The sequence below is a fragment of the Pecten maximus genome, unplaced genomic scaffold (genome assembly GCF_902652985.1).
Source record: "Pecten maximus unplaced genomic scaffold, xPecMax1.1, whole genome shotgun sequence".
Taxonomy (NCBI): domain Eukaryota; kingdom Metazoa; phylum Mollusca; class Bivalvia; order Pectinida; family Pectinidae; genus Pecten; species Pecten maximus.
The window spans coordinates 18,487-38,829 of record NW_022979364.1 but is presented as its reverse complement, the minus strand read 5'-3'; the positions used below and the strand labels follow the sequence as shown (position 1 = coordinate 38,829).

At 33.0% G+C, this 20,343-nt stretch overlaps 1 long non-coding RNA gene across 1 annotated transcript; it reads right to left on the bottom strand.

Moving 5' to 3' along the window:
* Positions 1-6: 6 nt before the first annotated feature.
* On the bottom strand, positions 7-11,438 carry LOC117318534. Its single transcript, XR_004530388.1, has 3 exons — positions 11,286-11,438; positions 2,998-3,289; positions 7-341 (listed from the first exon to the last, which is right to left on the bottom strand). It is a non-coding gene; the product is annotated as an uncharacterized LOC117318534 (long non-coding RNA).
* Positions 11,439-20,343: the final 8,905 nt, after the last annotated feature.

The following is a 20,343-nucleotide window of genomic DNA, read 5'->3' as shown; positions in this document are numbered from 1 at the left end:
AAATCGCATGACCATATCCCGTCATCAAAAAGGATTATTGAAAGGCCATCCAGTCCGGGTGTTAAGCAAAGTAGAGGAGGAGCAATTAGTGGCATATATAGTATACTGTCAGGCCAGAGCTATGCCTTTAACACGGAAAGTAATAAAATCATTTGTCAGAGGTATTGTGTCCAAAAGCGGCAGACAACTGTCAGGATCAGGAAACGGTCCGTCCAATAAATGGTTTAGGTCTTTTCTATCACGGCATCCAAGATTATCGATGAAGAGTCCCCAACTAGTCGATGGTGGAAGGACAAGAATGTCAAATGAGACGGTCATGGCACAGCACTTTAAGCTATTATCTGAAACAATAGAGAAATTGGGTATGTTTATATTTTACAAAACTCCCAATAATTTACTAGACAGAAACAAACCAGAATGGTGACTGTTAACAAAGTACAAAGTTGACACTTATGAAAATTTATATTTTTTTGTGTTCATAACAATTATAAATTCAATTTTAAATATCTTCAACAATGTCATTCATTCATTAAAATAAGGAGTCTAGATCCATAAAATCATGAACTTATAAAACTGCAAATCATGAACCTTTCCTGTTGCTACAAAAAATATAATTGACGTAATTTCATGATTACCTGTTGAGTCTGGATTATACTGAGAACTTTCGTGGTTTCTTTCAGTTTTGGCATTTTCTCCAGACCCCGAGTTTGACTCGATCGAGGAAGTAAATATTCGCCCGAACGAGGCTATTTAGCGCATGGTCAAACTGATATATATAGTGACGTCATATTCAGTAATTACCCAAGGTCGATTTGATTCACACAGGGGTGTACAATTCCACTAGAGTCTAGACCAACGCCCGGGGCTAGTAGTTTTCAGGTCAGGCCTAGCTACTCCATGTCACTGACTAGTGAAAATTTCCTCTCATAAATCTGCATAAAAAGTCTTTGTATCTGTACCAAAATTTTCATTATTTAATCTACATTAAATGCCAGTTTGTTTGTGTATACAGTTCTGACAGTTGTAAACATGGTAACTGGAGAAGTTAATGAGATTTTACAACCACGGGTGGCGCGACGATTTATACAAAAAATACACTCAAACACTCAAAAACCACCTAAAAACACCATATACCTACCCAAAACACACTTAAATGTCGAGATAAATGCATGGCAACATTAATTATGACACTTAAAAGATTCTTCGCCAACCTGATTAGTGCTGATTTACGTTCTCCGTTCTGAAAGTGTAACGTGTGTACGAAGGGAGGTAACTCTAACAAAAGCTTCAAATATTGACCACGTGGCCTTCAGTACATAAGTTTGTGGAAGAATAGGAAAGAAACACTAAGGACCCAGTTCTTGACATTTATTCAGAATAAAATGAAAAATATCACCATAACAATAATGATAATGAAGCGTTTACAAATATATATTTAAATAATCGTATAGAATCTATGCAACCTATGAAATAAATGTATCAATAAAGTCTGAATTACATCCGAAATTATATGGATCGATACATTTAATTTATGAAGAGAACACTGTTTAAAGCTAAAATAATGCAAGATTATCAAATATCTGTATCTGAAATATGACAACGATACACGTACATAAATGTGATAACAAAGATCAATATCGTATTAATTTCATATGCATATCATATTACAGTTTGATTATATACCAAAGTTCATTATATGGGTCACCAAAGGTCACAGGTCAAATTATTTATTAATGTGGACCAATGTTGTAAACATTTCATATGGATATCTTATAACAGTGACAAATTATACAAAAGGTCATTATCTGGGTCATCAAAGTTGAAAGGTTAAATTGGTTATCATGATCAATGTCAATCAATATGGTGTACATGTCATATGAACATCTAATAACAGTGATGAGTTATAATTATAGCAAAGGTCAAAAGTAAAATTATTAATCAATGTCAATCAATATCATATACATTTCATATGCATACCATATTACAGCTTAAATACTTACCAAAGGTCATTATATGGGTCACCAAAGGTCACAGGTCAAATTATTAATTAGTGTGGACCAATGTCGTATATACATTTCATATGCATATCTTATAACAGTGATAAGTTATACAAAAGGTCATTATTTGGGTCGTCGATTAAAAGCTAAATACTTTTATGTGGTTCACTATTCAACGGGGTCCATTTTCAACAGGTATGTAAAGAATTAAGTATTGAACTGTTACCAAATGGTAGTAAACAGTCGATATGAATACAATTTGGGTGACAGATAAATAGAATGTCGCCCGTTAGTGTATAGAGTCTACTACCATTATTTGGTAACAGTTCATTGCTCATATTTACATTCATAATTTTTTAATTTTCTGTAGCGTTTAAATTTTCCCCTATCACTGACGTCATCAGGTTCAAATACCGGAACAGCCGAAACTTCCAGAAGGATTAATAATTTAATATAGTCCCTCATGTCATTATAATAGCAAACACATACAATGGTTTTGCACTAATTTGGCTTTATTTTTTATTTAATATACGTTTGTAGATATCGTCAAATTATTCACAATTGCATAATTTCTGATTGTTTAAAATCGAAGCCGTTTTTCGGCGCAATGCTATACGGTTAACATTTAGAAGTGATGCGGCTTTGAACGGGTATGTCCCGTGGTAGGCCTAATGACTCATCGGAAATACCCTAGTGTCTACTTTCGCTTCTGATTTTACAAACTACACTGATTTTTCATTGTTCTAATGTACTAGAATTTACAATAACATGAATATACTGCCAAGGATTCGCGCTAATGCATAAGTAAGCAAAGCTCTAGATCTAGATACATAAAATCATGAACTTATAAAACTGCAAATCATGAACCTTTCCTGTTGCTAAATTGTTACTGGTGTGTGTCTGTCTTGGCTAATATTTGTCGCCAAGATTACAACAGACCCATACAAGTATATGTGAGGTACTTTTACAAAAAATATAATTGACGTAATTTCATGATTACCTGTTGAGTTTGGATTATACTTGAGAACTTTCGTGGTTTCTTTCGTTTTGGCATTTTCTCCAGACCCCGAGTTTGACTCGATCGAGGAAGTAAATATTCGCCCGAACGAGGCTATTTAGCGCATGGTCAAACTGATATATATAGTGACGTCATCTTCAGTAATTACCCAAGGTCGATTCACACAGGGGTGTACAATTCCACTAGAGTCTAGACCAACGCCCGGGGCTAGTAGTTTTCAGGTCAGGCCTAGCTACTCCATGTCACTGACTAGTGAAAATTTCCTCTCATAAATCTGCATAAAAAGTCTTTGTATCTGTACCAAAATTTTCATTATTTAATCTACATTAAATGCCAGTTTGTTTGTCTATACAGTTCTGACAGTTGTAAACATGGTAACTGGAGAAGTTAATGAGATTTTACAACCACGGGTGGCGCGACGATTTACACAAAAAATACACTCAAACACTCAAAAACCACCTAAAAACACCATATACCTACCCAAAACACCCTTAAATGTCGAGATAAATGCATGGCAACATTAATTATGACACTTAAAAGATTCTTCGCCAACCTGATTAGTGCTGATTTACGTTCTCCGTTCTGAAAGTGTAACGCGTGTACGAAGGGAGGTAACTCTAACAAAAGCATCAAATATTGACCACGTGGCCTTCAGTACATAATTTGTGTAAGAATAAGAAAGAAACACTAAGGACCCAGTTCTTGACATTTATTCAGAATAAAATGAAAAATATCACCATAACAATAATGATAATGAAGCGTTTACAAATATACATTTAAATAATCGTATAGAATCTATGCAACCTATGAAATAAATGTATCAATAAAGTCTGAATTACATCCGAAATTATATGGTTCGATACATTTAATTTATGAAGAGAACACTGTTTAAAGCTAAAATAATGCAAGATTATCAAATATCTGTTTCTGAAATATGACAACGATACACGTACATAAATGTGATAACAAAGATCAATATCGTATTAATTTCATATGCATATCATATTACAGTTTGATTATATACCAAAGGTCATTATATGGGCAGAGACCTATATACTAGGGATTCGCAACAACCGCTTTTCTCGCAGAGTCACGAGCTCACCTATTGTTCTCATAACCGGAGGTATATTTAGCACGAGATCTAGCGAGACCAAGCGCTGCGGCTGCGCAATAGGTGGATATCGGAGTTGTTTATATTAGTGACATGTGCCGTGCCAAGAGATGGCGATGACTGTCTGTGCACATGTGTCACCGCGTTTGGCCGAGATAACTTCACACTGGCGATAGTTATACCTATGCACTGTAATGTATATCGACAGATGTGAACAACGATATTTAAGTAGTGTCTAACCGAAAAAAGCACCATTTTTCCGTTAAAGATTCATATAGAACATATGGAAAATGTCGTCCGATTTTCTGCCATTAGACGATGATCTAAATTTAGATGTATAGAGAAATATACTGACGACGATTCTTATATTTTCGATAGTGATACTGACTTCAGTCAGTGCTTCCCTAATTATACCGGACTCTTACAAGGGGAAATATAATCACCTGTGTTATTTTCTTTGTATCTAAATACACTTTATTTATGACAACTGTCCAAGTATTGAATTACAGATGCTTGATCTTTTCTTGCTAATGTATACCGACGACATGGCTTTATTTGTTAACTGCCCAGAAGATTTACAAATTATGTTGGATTCTTTATATGCATATACCATAAAATGGAATCTGGAGGTCAATGTTGATATAACTAAAATCATGGTGTTTAGAAATTGTGGACAAATAAGAAATAATGAGCCAGGGAAATATAATAATGAATAATAATGACAATATAGAAATTGTTGACAGTTTTAAATACTTGGGTATGCTGTTCAACTACAATGGGAAGTTTTACAAAACACAAAAACATTTTGCAGAACAAGGCAGAAAAGCTTTATTTTCTCTGACAACTTCTCTTAGAAATCATTGCTTGAATGTAGAAACTTATTGTTCTATTTTTGATTCGTATGTAAATAGTATTTTACGTTATGCATTGGAAATATGGGGATTTCATAAAGCACCGGATGTCGAAAGCGTACATAAGAAATTCTGTAAAAAAATACTTAACTTAATAAGGTGCCTAAATCAACTTGCAATAACTTCGTTTATTTGTGAATTGGGTAGATTACCATTAACTATTATGAGAAAATTAAGAGTGTTCAAATATTGGTGAAACAGTCGGATAATCTGGTATTGAAAACATGTCTTGATGAGATGGTAAATGAGAATGACATGTGGATATGTGACATTAAGAATGAATTAGCCGCTTTAGGTATTGAGTACATGTTTTATTCTAATTCACCAGTAGACTATGCTTTTAAAAGCATTGAGCAGATATTGACCGATGTTACAAAACAAAACATGTTAACATATATCTAGTTTGTCGAAAGGTAGATTATATATCGATATCTGATAGATAGCCACTGTGTACAGTTTCAAACCTATAGAAACTAAATATAAATGTATGTGGAGCATCCTCACACAAATTAAATATAGAAATAGGTAGACATAATAATATTACCCAAAGAAATAGAACCTGTAACAATTGTGATTTGTGTGACATTGAGGATGAGTTTCATTTTATTTTGATATGTCCATTATATACAGGTCTGAGGGTAAAATGTATAAAACAATATTACTACAAAAGACATTCTGTTTTTTAAATTAATCCAACTATGATATGTTAATAATGTTAGAGAGTTGTCAAATTTAGGTTGATATCTATACTTGGCTTGCAAAAGACAAAATTTATTAGTGTAGATAATTTTATATTGAACAGTTTTCATGTACATGTATGTAACACTCTCCTGTACACATCTGTAGTTGTTTAATGTTATATATCTTATATACCAATAGGCCTTAGAGCTCATCTGCACCAACCACTAGACCAGTGATTCGTTGATTTATTTCACCAGCAGTTTTACAGTATAAAAACCAGCATTAAAACTATGCCTTTTATCTTTTTTTGGAGATATTTCTTGTTTATTAGAGAAATGCTATAGCAAAGGTCTTAAGTAAAATGAAAAAAAAACCACTGTCATGTTTGATGATTGATAATATTTTATTATTTAGTATTGAAAACTTTGATAGTGCTTAGGTCATGTACCAATGGTAGATCTTTTCTTCTTTGGCTTTCTGAAAAAAAAATCAAGTTTAATAAGTATTGATACATTATGGTATAGAATAGGCAGAGAAGCTTCTATAAGATTTAAATTTGAAACATTCAAATTTCAAATACCCTGCAGTAAATTCATATGCCCCAAATGTTGATTAAACAGATTCGTAAATTCAAAATTAACCTAAAAACATATATATCTAAATATGAATGGACCCATTTAAGTTTAATTAGGGAATGAGGACACACCTGAGGGATTTTTGTCTTCCAGAGTACAGGTAAATATTTAGATTGTATACTGCACAGCATGCCTTTAGTGAACTCTAGTATTTTGGGGAGATGGACATGGCCAGCCTCAGGACAGGTGTTGACAATGAGACACACCTGTTGATTCATGTATATCTCAAAGGTAATAAAGGTGTGGCCAATGTCCCTATGGTTTGGATGGAGTGGGGGAGCCCAGGTGATCACCATGACAATATTTTTTTCTGTAGACCCAGAAGTACAGGTACATACAGGTATATACTCTACATATATTCAGAATGGACCCCCCTTTGAGTTTATTAGGAGATGCCCCATGACCAGGTGTTAATGTTTTTATCAAAGGTGAGGTGTGATCAATGCCCCAAAGGTTGGGGGGGGGGGCATAATGGGGCAAAAATATATATAAAACCTTTTGATTTTATTAATTTCCCACACAATACAATAAAATATATACCGCAGTATTTAATGTTTTGCTAAGTGCAAAAGATATCATAGCTATTATATTCCAACACACTCATTCCTCGATCAATCCCTGCAATTCTGTATCAAATATCTGTTTTGAAACACTAAATAATTTACAAAAAGTATAATATTTAATTTAATTTACATTAGACTGATTTATGCTTTTTTCAATTAGTTTCAATTAATGCATTTCTTTCAATAATGGCTTTATTATTCATGAGATCAATGTTAACAGAAGTCATGATTATACTATATAAAATTCTACAGATTATAGCTATCAAATCACTAATCTAATTATAAATATGATATTAAAGACAATGAATTACACAACAAATTTGACTAAACGCGATACAGTAACTATCGAGCAACAATTATTTGAAAACCATTTTGAAATTGGTCAATAAATAAAAAAGGAGTTAATTATATAAACTGAAACCATGCAGCACTGTCCTTAACACCAGCCATTCACAGTATAACCATAATTTGTTTTGTCTTCTTATTTTCACTGGGCAATAACTAAATATTCACAATGAATTACACAACAAATTTGACTAAACGCGATACAGTAACTATCGAGCAACAATTATTTGAAAACCATTTTGAAATTGGTCAATAAATAAAAAAGGAGTTAATTATATAAACTGAAACCATGTAGCACTGTCCTTAACACCAGCCATTCACAGTATAACCATAATTTGTTTTGTTTACTTATTTTCACTGGGCAATAACTAAATATTCACAATGAATTACACAACAAATTTGACTAAACACGATACAGAAACTATCGAGCAACAATTATTTGAAAACCATTTTGAAATTGGTCAATAAATAAAAAAGGAGTTAATTATATAAACTGAAACCATGTAGCACTGTCCTTAACACCAGCCATTCACAGTATAACCATAATTTGTTTTGTTTACTTATTTTCACTGGGTAATAACAATATATTTACAATGAATTACACAACAAATTTGACTAAACGCGATACAGTAACTATCGAGCAACAATTATTTGAAAACCATTTTGAAATTGGTCAATAAATAAAAAAGGAGTTTAACAAGTAAACTAAAACCATGTTGCATCGTCTTTAACACCAGACATAAGCTAACCAGCGTGGTAATCGCCGTGAAAAGAACGGTCACATGTGCAGTCTTCCGAACATAAAGTACGACGGAATACGTTTGAAACATCAGTTTACATAAAAATAATTGCACTTACGTTTGATTCCCGTGATTTGTTATCGGACAATAGTCTTCTATGAGCTGTCATAAAGCTGACCGTGTTTCAGGCGTACCATCAATATGGCGTCTAAACAGTAGGAGCAGCAATGCACTATGGGATAAATTACCCGAACTTCCGCTCCGCGGTGACGTTTGGTAAGCCAAAGAGCTTGTTGCAAATCCCTAGTATATAGGTCTCTGATATGGGTCACCAAAGGTCACAGGTCAAATTCTTTATTAATGTGGACCAATGTTGTAAACATTTCATATGGATATCTTATAACAGTGACAAATTAAACAAAAGGTCATTATCTGGGTCATCAAAGTTGAAAGGTTAAATTGGTTATCATGATCAATGTCAATCAATATGGTGTACAGGAATTTCATTATCAACAAATCTAAACCATGCATTTACCTCTCTTGCTATCGGAATCTATTATGGAAACAAGCTAACATTAGGTTCCCTCATAAGCAATCTAAAAAGCATGGCCATTTTTGCAGGCCTATTTCTTGAAAATGACGTCAGAACCAATCAGATCAGAAGTATTCTATTTTCAATCAGAGAATTCACTTATCAATTGCCAATTGGAAAATTTGAGACTAAAAACAGTAATCGACGGTTGAGGGCCATGTAATATATAATTATCAACCCAAGAGCTTGAGATGACTTTCTAATGTGTCATCAACTAGAGTGTGTACGAGTTACCTCCCCTTGCAGGTAGCAAGCGTAATGAGCTGATGACTTCAAACATATAAAAGAGTGAATAACATTACTAAATAACACATTCTTTGTGGAAATATTCCTCTAATACTTTTCAAGAAATCGCTTTAACAAACTTACAAATGATCAAACTCCAAGATGGCCACCTATCAGCCATTTTAATTTACTTTCCTAATCAAAAAGTTACGCAGCTAGGGACCAGGGGAAGCTATAACCAGTAGTTTAAGAAAGTAGTTCTTTTCAAGAAATAGCGATAACAAACTTGAATTGTCAAAATCCAAGATGACTTCATGTCAGCCATCTTTTTTGGGGTTTAGATTATTGTTAAGGTTTAGTTTGTTTTTGTTTAACGGCCTGCAGTCTACGTGCCAGGTTTTGGAGGTGGAGGAAAACAGGAGTACCCGGAGAAAAACTACCGACCTACGGTCAGTACCTTGCAACTGCCCCACATCATTATCAAAATTTTACTGTGACAAGGAATGCTGCGTGTACTTCTGTAAATTTATGGACAGATGTAGCCACCAAATGCAGTGGAAGAGGATACCACCAGAACTTTTGATATCTGCTAGGACTACTACTAACACAATCCGTTCAAAACAAATGAAATTTAGAAAAACCAAGACCTTGTTATTTTTAGTGCCAAACACTTAATGTGACTATTAATATATCTTAACTCAAAAATCTATAATCATATAATATGTACATTTTGTCCATATTATTAGTATTAATGTTCTTTTGCTTTGTATGTTTTTGACGAACAGACGGACTGAGCATCACAGCATTAGCTCGCTTGCCTTTCTGGCAGGTGAGCTAAAAATAATATGCATGTAAGCAAATTCCACTGTATGAAATCAAATACTATAAGAGAACCCAAGGGTTGTTTAATATCATAAATATAATAGACTCTATAATGAATAGATTTAGTTTGAAGATATACCAAAGGTCACTAGGTCACATCGTCAATCAATGTCGATCAATATCGTGCACATGTTACAAATATGCATAACTGATATCAGTCATAAGTTATACCGAATGTCATCATACGGGTCACCAAAGTCAAAGGTAATAAATATCGATCAATATCGTATTAATTTCATATGCATATCATATTACAGTTTGATTATATACCAAAGGTCATTATATGGGTTACCAAAGGTCACAGGTCAAATTCTTTATTAATGTGGACCAATGTTGTAAACATTTCATATGGATATCTTATAACAGTGACAAATTATACAAAAGGTCATTATCTGGGTCATCAAAGTTGAAAGGTTAAATTGGTTATCATGATCAATGTCAATCCATATGGTGTACATGTCATATGAACATCTAATAACAGTGATGAGTTATAATTATAGCAAAGGTCAAAAGTAAAATTATTAATCAATGTCAATCAATATCATATACATTTCATATGCATACCATATTACAACTTAAATACTTACCAAAGGTCATTATATGGGTCACCAAAGGTCACAGGTCAAATTATTAATTAGTGTGGACCAATGTCGTATATACATTTCATATGCATATCTTATAACAGTGATAAGTTATACAAAAGGTCATTATTTGGGTCGTCGATTAAAAGTTAAATACTTTTATGTGGTTCACTATTCAACGGGGTCCATTTTCAACAGGTATGTAAAGAATTAAGTATTGAACTGTTACCAAATGGTAGTAAACAGTCGATATGAATACAATTTGGGTGACAGATAAATAGAATGTCGCCCGTTAGTGTATAGAGTCTACTACCATTATTTGGTAACAGTTCATTGCTCATATTTACATTCATAATTTTTTTTATTTTCTGTAGCGTTTAAATTTTCCCCTATCACTGACGTCATCAGGTTCAAATACCGGAACAGCCGAAACTTCCAGAAGGATTAATAATTTAATATAGTCCCTCATGTCATTATAATAGCAAACACATACAATGGTTTTGCACTAATTTGGCTTTATTTTTTATTTAATATACGTTTGTAGATATCGTCAAATTATTCACAATTGCATAATTTCTGATTGTTTAAAATCGAAGCCGTTTTTCGGCGCAATGCTATACGGTTAACATTTAGAAGTGATGCGGCTTTGAACGGGTATGTCCCGTGGTAGGCCTAATGACTCATCGGAAATACCCTAGTGTCTACTTTCGCTTCTGATTTTACAAACTACACTGATTTTTCATTGTTCTAATGTACTAGAATTTACAATAACATGAATATACTGCCAAGGATTCGCGCCAATGCATAAGTAAGCAAAGCTCTAGATCTAGATACATAAAATCATGAACTTATAAAACTGCAAATCATGAACCTTTCCTATTGCTAAATTGTTACTGGTGTGTGTCTGTCTTGGCTAATATTTGTCGCCAAGATTACAACAGACCCATACAAGTATATGTGAGGTACTTTTACAAAAAATATAATTGACGTAATTTCATGATTACCTGTTGAGTTTGGATTATACTTGAGAACTTTCGTGGTTTCTTTCGTTTTGGCATTTTCTCCAGACCCCGAGTTTGACTCGATCGAGGAAGTAAATATTCGCCCGAACGAGGCTATTTAGCGCATGGTCAAACTGATATATATAGTGACGTCATATTCAGTAATTACCCAAGGTCGATTCACACAGGGTGTACAATTCCACTAGAGTCTAGACCAACGCCCGGGGCTAGTAGTTTTCAGATCAGGCCTAGCTACTCCATGTCACTGACTAGTGAAAATTTCCTCTCATAAATCTGCATAAAAAGTCTTTGTATCTGTACCAAAATTTTCATTATTTAATCTACATTAAATGCCAGTTTGTTTGTGTATACAGTTCTGACAGTTGTAAACATGGTAACTGGAGAAGTTAATGAGATTTTACAACCACGGGTGGCGCGACGATTTATACAAAAAATACACTCAAACACTCAAAAACCACCTAAAAACACCATATACCTACCCAAACACCCTTAAATGTCGAGATAAATGCATGGCAACATTAATTATGACACTTAAAAGATTCTTCGCCAACCTGATTAGTGCTGATTTACGTTCTCCGTTCTGAAAGTGTAACGTGTGTACGAAGGGAGGTAACTCTAACAAAAGCAAAAACTTCAAATATTGACCACGTGGCCTTCAGTACATAGTTCGTGGAAGAATAAGAAAAAAACACTAAGGACCCAGTTCTTGACATTTATTCAGAATAAAATGAAAAATATCACCATAACAATAATGATAATATAGCGTTTACAAATATACATTTAAATAATCGTATAGAATCTATGCAACCTATGAAATAAATGTATCAATAAAGTCTGAATTACATCCGAAATTATATGGATCGATACATTTAATTTATGAAGAGAACACTGTTTAAAGCTAAAATAATGCAAGATTATCACATATCTGTATCGGAAATATGAAACGATACACGTACATAAATGTGATAACAAAGAGTAATTATTATCAATTATCATAATATGAATCTAAAACTGGAAATCTACATACATGTAGATCACTATTTTCATACTGGAACTATACATAAAATTATGTATTTATACTGCAATATGTTTAATATATAAATACTACACATATAAAGGTATTCATACAAAAAAAATAATATATTACTAATCTATAAGCTAGCTATCGGTCTATATATATATAGACGATCATAAAGGAGCACTTATAAATATTGCTTTAAAATGCTACTCCTCATTAATGCCTTAATTGATTACAACAATATTTAGCATGAAACATTATTGGGGAAGGGAAATCACCTATGGACTTGATCTGAAACATAACTGGCTGCGTATAGATAATTAATGGTAATGATGCTAGATTGAGGGGAGTGTTCCTGCTAAAAGTGTTTGCCGAATTGATAACTGTTTAATTGATTTATCAATTAATTATTAATTATTATTATTATATCACCCCTTCGTGCGTGTTAATTAATGCCTGTGATAGGACTTTGCTGGTAGGGCTCTCCAACCGCTGGAAACCTCAGGCGTCTCATGCATTGTAATGATTTTGTATTTAACTACAGTATTTCATAAATATTTGTTTTTGTCACTCTACAATTTCGAGGAAATAAAGAAATAATAATAGTAATCTATGGTATTAGGGTCCTTGTGGGGGTTAATAACTATCCCTTGCCGGATCTAAACGGAAAGATTTTTTGGGGGAAAAAGAAAGATTCTTACAATTTTTTTGTGCAAGTGTTGAAAGCTATTACCACATCACTTTATAATTGTACTAGGGTGCTGATATTTGGTAAAGTAGTCCCTCTGGAGTTACACTTTACCTTCTTGGAGTAAAACTGACAAAAAAAAAACACTGAGAAAATGCTCACATTAGACAATTTATACGGTTCCACATTTTTCAATGGAGACAAACTTTAACTCTCAAAATCCAAGATGGCACCTGTCAGCCATATTGGATTCTAACCAGTCCCAAAATGTTTAAACATATGTGAGAACCAAGGAGAAGGTACAACGAAAATTGAAAAAAGGGTATTATGTTAATTTCTGAGAATTAGATCCTTCAAGAATTATTGAGGGATTTGGCCAGCAATCTATCATCAGATGGCCATTTCATACGGATTGTGGATACGTACAGTCGTCATTTGAAAATATTAATGGAGGCTTTGAAGGTAAGATTTCTTTAACATTTTATTAACAACGGAACACGTCAAATTCTTCATACATTTATTAACCTGTCAGTTCTTTAACAAAACTATCAATGTGTACATAGTTCAATAACTGCTTCATAGACAACTCTAAATACGAATTATATATCTAGAAACATAACAAAATTTAAACATTACACTAAGAGTTATTTGACTTCAAGAAAACATTTGTCAAAACTTAACATAGTATACAATACATTCTACCAGGGTTAATGTCTGAGTTTATGCAGACATTCCGTGAGAAACATATTACAGTATGGAAGTACAACACATTCTGTCAGGGTTAATGTCTGAGTTGATGTAGACATTCCTGGAGAAACATATGTTACAGTATGGAAGTACAACACATTCTGTCAAGGTTAATGTCCGAGTTTATGAAAAAAATTCCCGGAGAAACATATTACAGTATGGAAGTACAACACATTCTGTAAGGGTTAATGTCCGAGCTATGTAGACATTCCTGGAGAAACATATTACAGTATGGAAGTACAACACATTCTGTCAGGGTTAATGTCCGAGCTATGTAGACATTCCTGGAGAAACATATTACAGTATGGAAGTACAACACATTCTGTCAGGGTAATGTCTGAGTTTATGTAGACATTCCTGGAGAAACATATTACAGTATGGAAGTACAACACATTCTGTCAGGGTTAATGTCCGAGCTATGTAGACATTCCTGGAGAAACATATTACAGTATGGAAGTACAACACAATTTTTCAGGGTAAATGTCAGTTAATACAACAGTGTAGAAATATATTAAAATACATAACAAATATAAAGTGATCATCATTCCCTATCAGGAGTCAATAAAAATGAAGAAAACAAAAACAAAAAAAAAACCCATTTCATCAAAACAATGTTGAATAATTGCTACGATAATACTGAAGTTATATTAAAGCTAATATCTATATTTACCTTAAAAGTAGGTTAATGTTTCTGACATTTTCCTCTCTATTTCTCTCATATCTCGCCATGTTGGATAGAGTTTGCCCATGTAAGATAGCTATGTAAGATAAATCTATCTTACATAGCATTTCACGCGCGCGGATTAATCTGCGTTCAAGGGGGACAACTCTCACAACGTCGTCTGCTTGTGTTCACATCCGACAGTCCTTATCGTCGGTGTCGGTTTTGAAACGTTGGACTTAACTATAAAAATACATACATTCTTAGATAAATATATATCATATCAGCAGTAAATCAATAGGGCTACACGGTTAAACGATTAGACATTTCATCTGAGCGAACATATAACTCCGTTACTGTAACAAACAGTTAGACTACGCCTACAGGCCTGTTGTAACAGTTACAGTACAATACAGACTTGCCTACCCGACAGATTTGTCATTTGTCATTAAAAACATGTAAACACACACAATCACCTGGCAATGACAGGAAGTAAAATAAAAGCCATACATAAAAAAATATAAAAAAGAAAATGTCAAACGTCACAACCTATGAAATGGTTCCGTTTGCGTCAGCAGGGGGCCCTGGAATTTGTTTACTCTACGGTACTGTCAGTAACTGTTAGGCCTACTCAGTAACCTGTGTATTTGGAAGTTGGGAATTGGCTCTTAAATGAACGAACATTCGGTAAAAATGACACCCCTCGATGTTCATATAAAAAATATTTATTTCAATTGTAACTCAGAGTCTATATTTGTGAAGAGTAACCATGAAAACTAACTGCCATCCTAGCCTTTCAATATGATCATCGTTAGCCTATCGACTGACCTGCCTTCGTCATTCCATCAAGACAACCGGTTAAACACATATAATCCTATGTCACAGAAAAGTATAGAGTCACTGTTCGCTGGTTCACACACGAAGTTGCCAAAATCACAGTGAATTTAAAATTACCAGCCACGAAACATCGCCGCGTCATGGCGATCGAGATCGACATCACTCTCATTGAACTATGAATGGAATTCCAATGACAGTCGTGACGTCATGCAGTGACGTAGTATTTTATAAAAAAAAATTTGACTTGACATTTAAAAGTACAGTGTGTTCTGTGAAATGATTAAATATGTCGAGGTGCAAATCAAATTATATGTGAAGTTGGGAAACTCATTTCAGCGTTGGCTTTCAGTATTGTTGATAGAACTTATTTTTCTCGGATGTTGACAATTTGATCACGGCCACGTAAAAGTCGGTCAAGTTACGGTAATTTTTATCGGCGAATTGTTCATTCGCTCATCACTTAACCACAAAATGAATGAAATTTGTGTGCAAACATTGTTTGCCAAAAATAGGGTATGATCTTTCAGAATATCACAAGTATATTTAGTAAAAACGTCAAATAAAGAAATTAAAAAATTGAAGAAAATGGATGGCTGAGGGACACTTTCGCCAGAAATTCGGTAATGATATGAGAGAAAAAGACTCTTTCATTATGTGTGTATGTAGGATAGGGATATTCCACCCTCGGGATCACAAAATGTGGTAAAACCCTCGGCAAGCCTCGGGTTTCACCACATTTTGTGACCCCTCGGGTGGAATGTCCCTATCCTACATATACACATATGAAAGAGTCTTATAGTCATATGAAAAATAATGATAAATTGTATCTAATATTTAAAATACCATGCCCTAAACGGTTTATCTAGTTTATGTAAAGCCTCGCTGAACATTCCCACTAAGGCACTTTTACAACAACAGCTATATACGATATAGACACATGTACATCTAATTACATGTACATGGAATTACATCCAGGAAGCAATATGATGTACATATTTTCAGCTATGTTCTATTTTCTATCCAACAGTTGACAGCTGGATAACCCTAATTATCTTATTTTTTTTTTACTTTATAACTTTTTCGATATTTTTGAATTTCACAACTAATCTCAATAATTATTTGAACAATGGAATGGTTATTTTGAAAACTCTTCCCTATCCTGGTACTTACAGAGACCAAATATCAGGACCTCGGATTTGCAGAGTTATCATTTAAACGTGTTGGTTATAATTTTAATCATAATTATGAGTTTAATGTTAGTCATAGTTTACCCAAAGTTTCCTCAAAATACATATACTTGTAAATACTCACAGTACTGATCAGTAATGGAGAGCTGGAACAATGGATATCACCTACAGGTGTATTAAAACTACACTTGATACAATCCTTATTACATGTTAATTATGTATTATTCTAAAAACATAGAAAAGTTACAGTCTAATTTTCACATCAATAAGACAAGTTTTGTCTAGGTAAAAGTAAATTGTTATACAAAAATTGTAAACAAAAATTAGGATCAACAAATCATCAATAAATAAATAAGTAAAAAAAATTACAATCCAACCTCATTATTTCAAACTCTGATAACTCGAACACACTGCTTAACTCGAGGTAAATATATAGTCCTGATAGAATGAAATCTATGTATGACATACTCGATTATCTCAAATACACAGGATATCTCAAGTTTTAGGCCCCATTGACTTCAAGATTACAAGGGTCAATTGTACATGAATATTATATCAATTTCATTTTCACACCAATTAGACTAGTTTCAGTTTAAAAAGTAAAGGGTATGAAATCCTGAAGTACCAGATAAATACCATGACAAAAGATACATAGTTTATAGGCTTTATCGGTCACCTGAGTTTTGAACTATTTCAGTTAATTTGACAGTTTTTGGCCCCGCCCATAAACCCCTGGGGGTCAGTCAGTCAGGGCCAACATGTGCATACCATCAGGCTGTCATCCCATGCTGGTAATATTAACGTAGTTAGAATGAATTGCAATAGAAATCAAACAAATGACAGTCAAAAATGAGATTTCCTTGTATAATCAGTATAGTAAATGTTATCCCCTTCCTAGAGGCAAATGTAATTGTCATGAAATTCACACTTTTGTTAAAGCACCTTAAGACCCTTCCATCTTCTTCGATCTTTGAAGAGTATTTGAGCCGACCTTATCTAGGTCTTGAGAAGAAGATTTTTGAAATTTTCGTCAATTTGACACTTTTTGGCCCGCACCTCAGGCTTTTGAGGGGTGGGAACCATATAATTCACAATTTTGTTTTGCCATTGATCACTGAAGCTTCCTGCCAAATTTTATTAACTTTGGTTAAGCGGTTTTGGAAATAAAAGAAGTCGAAAAAGTAATTTTTTTTACAACGGACGGACTATGGACGATGCCGGACAAAAGGCGATATTGCAATAGGTCAACTGAGACTTTGTCTCAGGTTACCTAACAATGATAGTAACACAAGATGTAAATATAATATGAATGAAGGCAAAGCCTTGGAAGAGCACAGCTAATCTAATTGTCCCTTGTATATATGTATATATATATGTTTATGTAATATATGTAAATTTTTTCATTATATTAGCAGATTTATGAAAATCACAAGGTCATGCATCATGATAAGCCATCAAAAGGCCTAATATAACAAGAATTATACAGAATTCTATATCTCATCTTTCCCTCTTTATCAATAACATTTTTCACTTTATGGAGTAGTGTTCAAGTAATTAAATAATATCAGTAACCAAGTACTCAGTGAGACATTGAGATAGGGTGAAAACTGAACTTTAATGAAAATTCTCAAAATTCAGTTTTGAGGCCAAAATATGTGAATCTGTAAAGATATTTAGGTTTCAATTCGATTAATATTGCTTTTATAACAGTTTAAAGTGAATCTTAACATAACTTCACAAAATGACCTGTTAGTATTTTTATTTTACCCCAAAATAGGTGAACCTGGAAAAAAATCCTCTAAATGATGGATAGGTGCATGTACAACAGTATATATGATTATATCAGTACCCTCACCAGTTTCAATTCAATCTGACAGCATGCAACTCAATAACACTGTCAAATGTGGACTTTAAACAAATATTGACGCCAGTTATTAAATACATTTGTAGTGATGGTTGTAAACTCGCTTTTATTTAATAAATTAATTGAACAAATTAAATAAGGCCAAAAAGTGTGATTTCTGGATATGAATTAAACAATTATTTCAATAACCCATCCCTATAGGGTATAACAGATCTAGAACAGGACACCCTGTGGAAACAAAAAAAAAGAAAAAAACCCTAATATTTTGAAAAGTGCCTTAATCAAGTCTCTTTCATCCATGAAGGATGTTTGATTTCTTCATATCTGGAAGTTTAGAAGTTTCGTCAATTTTACGCTTTTTGGTCCCACTACTCAGGCCACTGTGGATCAGTCATAGTGCCAATATATATATTTATATATATATTTAATCGATACACAAAGTTTCTACGAGTTTTATTCTATATATATATGTATATACACATATACATAAATATATAAACATATACTATTGCACAGATATTGCCCATTCTGATACTTCTATTAAAGTTTGTGTTATTTCCAATAGCAATATTCAATATAATTTGTTTTTGTATTTTCCCTTATTACTGCAGAGTAAACAGAGTAAACCAATAACACGGATCCCCTCATCTTAAAAAAAACTACAGACCAAAGGTGCATTAAATTATATCAACTTTAAAGGACTTGAATTGAAGATCCTTCTACCATGTGTAATATTTGATTCTACCATATATTTGGAATGGAATAGAACATTTTGAACTGTTATTCAGTCACTTCAGCTCATTTTTGGACAAAACCGCTTTGGACCGAGGACATGTACTTATAACATATGATTTGAAGATCTGTTTATAGAGAACTTTTAAAAGAAATTCACTTAACAGTTAACATTGTGCGCCTTTAAAAATAAAATATGAATCAACTTTGGGATTACATCAGTATATAATGTTCTGTCAATTTTGTAATATCTGATTGAAAGTTTAAATTTAGTTATTTATATCAAAGTTTTTCGAGTTGTCAAACTTTGAATTATCTTATATATATTTTATTACTATAAAAACAAAGATTTTGACTTGGACCAGTGAAATACTTTAATTTAATTATAATCAGTGTTTTTGAGTTATCATAGTTCGAGTTAATGTATTTTGATTGTAAATACATGTATTCTCTTGTCTCCACTAAAACAGAATTTGTAGCAAATTTAAGTTAAACCTACTAAGAGTTAACACCATAGACAATTACTCTCCTTTTATAATTATGATTAATTACAAAATAATTATAGAAATTCTATAATCTTCCTGGCTTTGGAAATTTACCGCAGTTGTTTATAAGGTTTTATGTGTTCATAAACATTGTAATAAATTTGGTTAAATTTGGTTTACTTCTTTTCAAGGGTCATTCCTTCATTAGTTTAAATTCAACGGTTAGGTCATCAAAATTAAACTTATTGGAAAATATGATTTTTTTCCCTAATAGTAAATCTTTAATTTACATAAATCAAACAGTTTGACTCGCAGGGTAATTAACACAAATTCTCCAAATTCTAAGTCCTAAAAAATCTTTATTCCTACCAAAATATCACTTTTTACTTGAAAGCCAGTCAGTATTTTTGCAGGATTCGTCATTTTTCTGTACATTTTGGCATTGATTCATTTCCCTATTCAAAAGTGGATTTCATCAGTAAAAAAATGTACATGGTTCTGATATCTGAAAGAAGGAATGCCCCTCTAAATTGAGTCTCATTATATAATTAACTGCCAGGGTCATTTAAGAACATGCCAGGCATTGGAGAAGTGTTGGAACTTCGAACATCTAAGATTGTTTTAAATTTCCTTTTTATTAATTTTAGGCAATATTTTGTGAAATAAACAGTTACTATACTTAGCAATAGAAATCTGATCTATAATACTCTCAACAGTATAATATGACAATGATTTTATAAACATTGCAAAGAATTATTTTTCAGATAAATTTCATTTAAAATTCAATCATTTTTTTGGTACAACCTACATATTTGCCATGT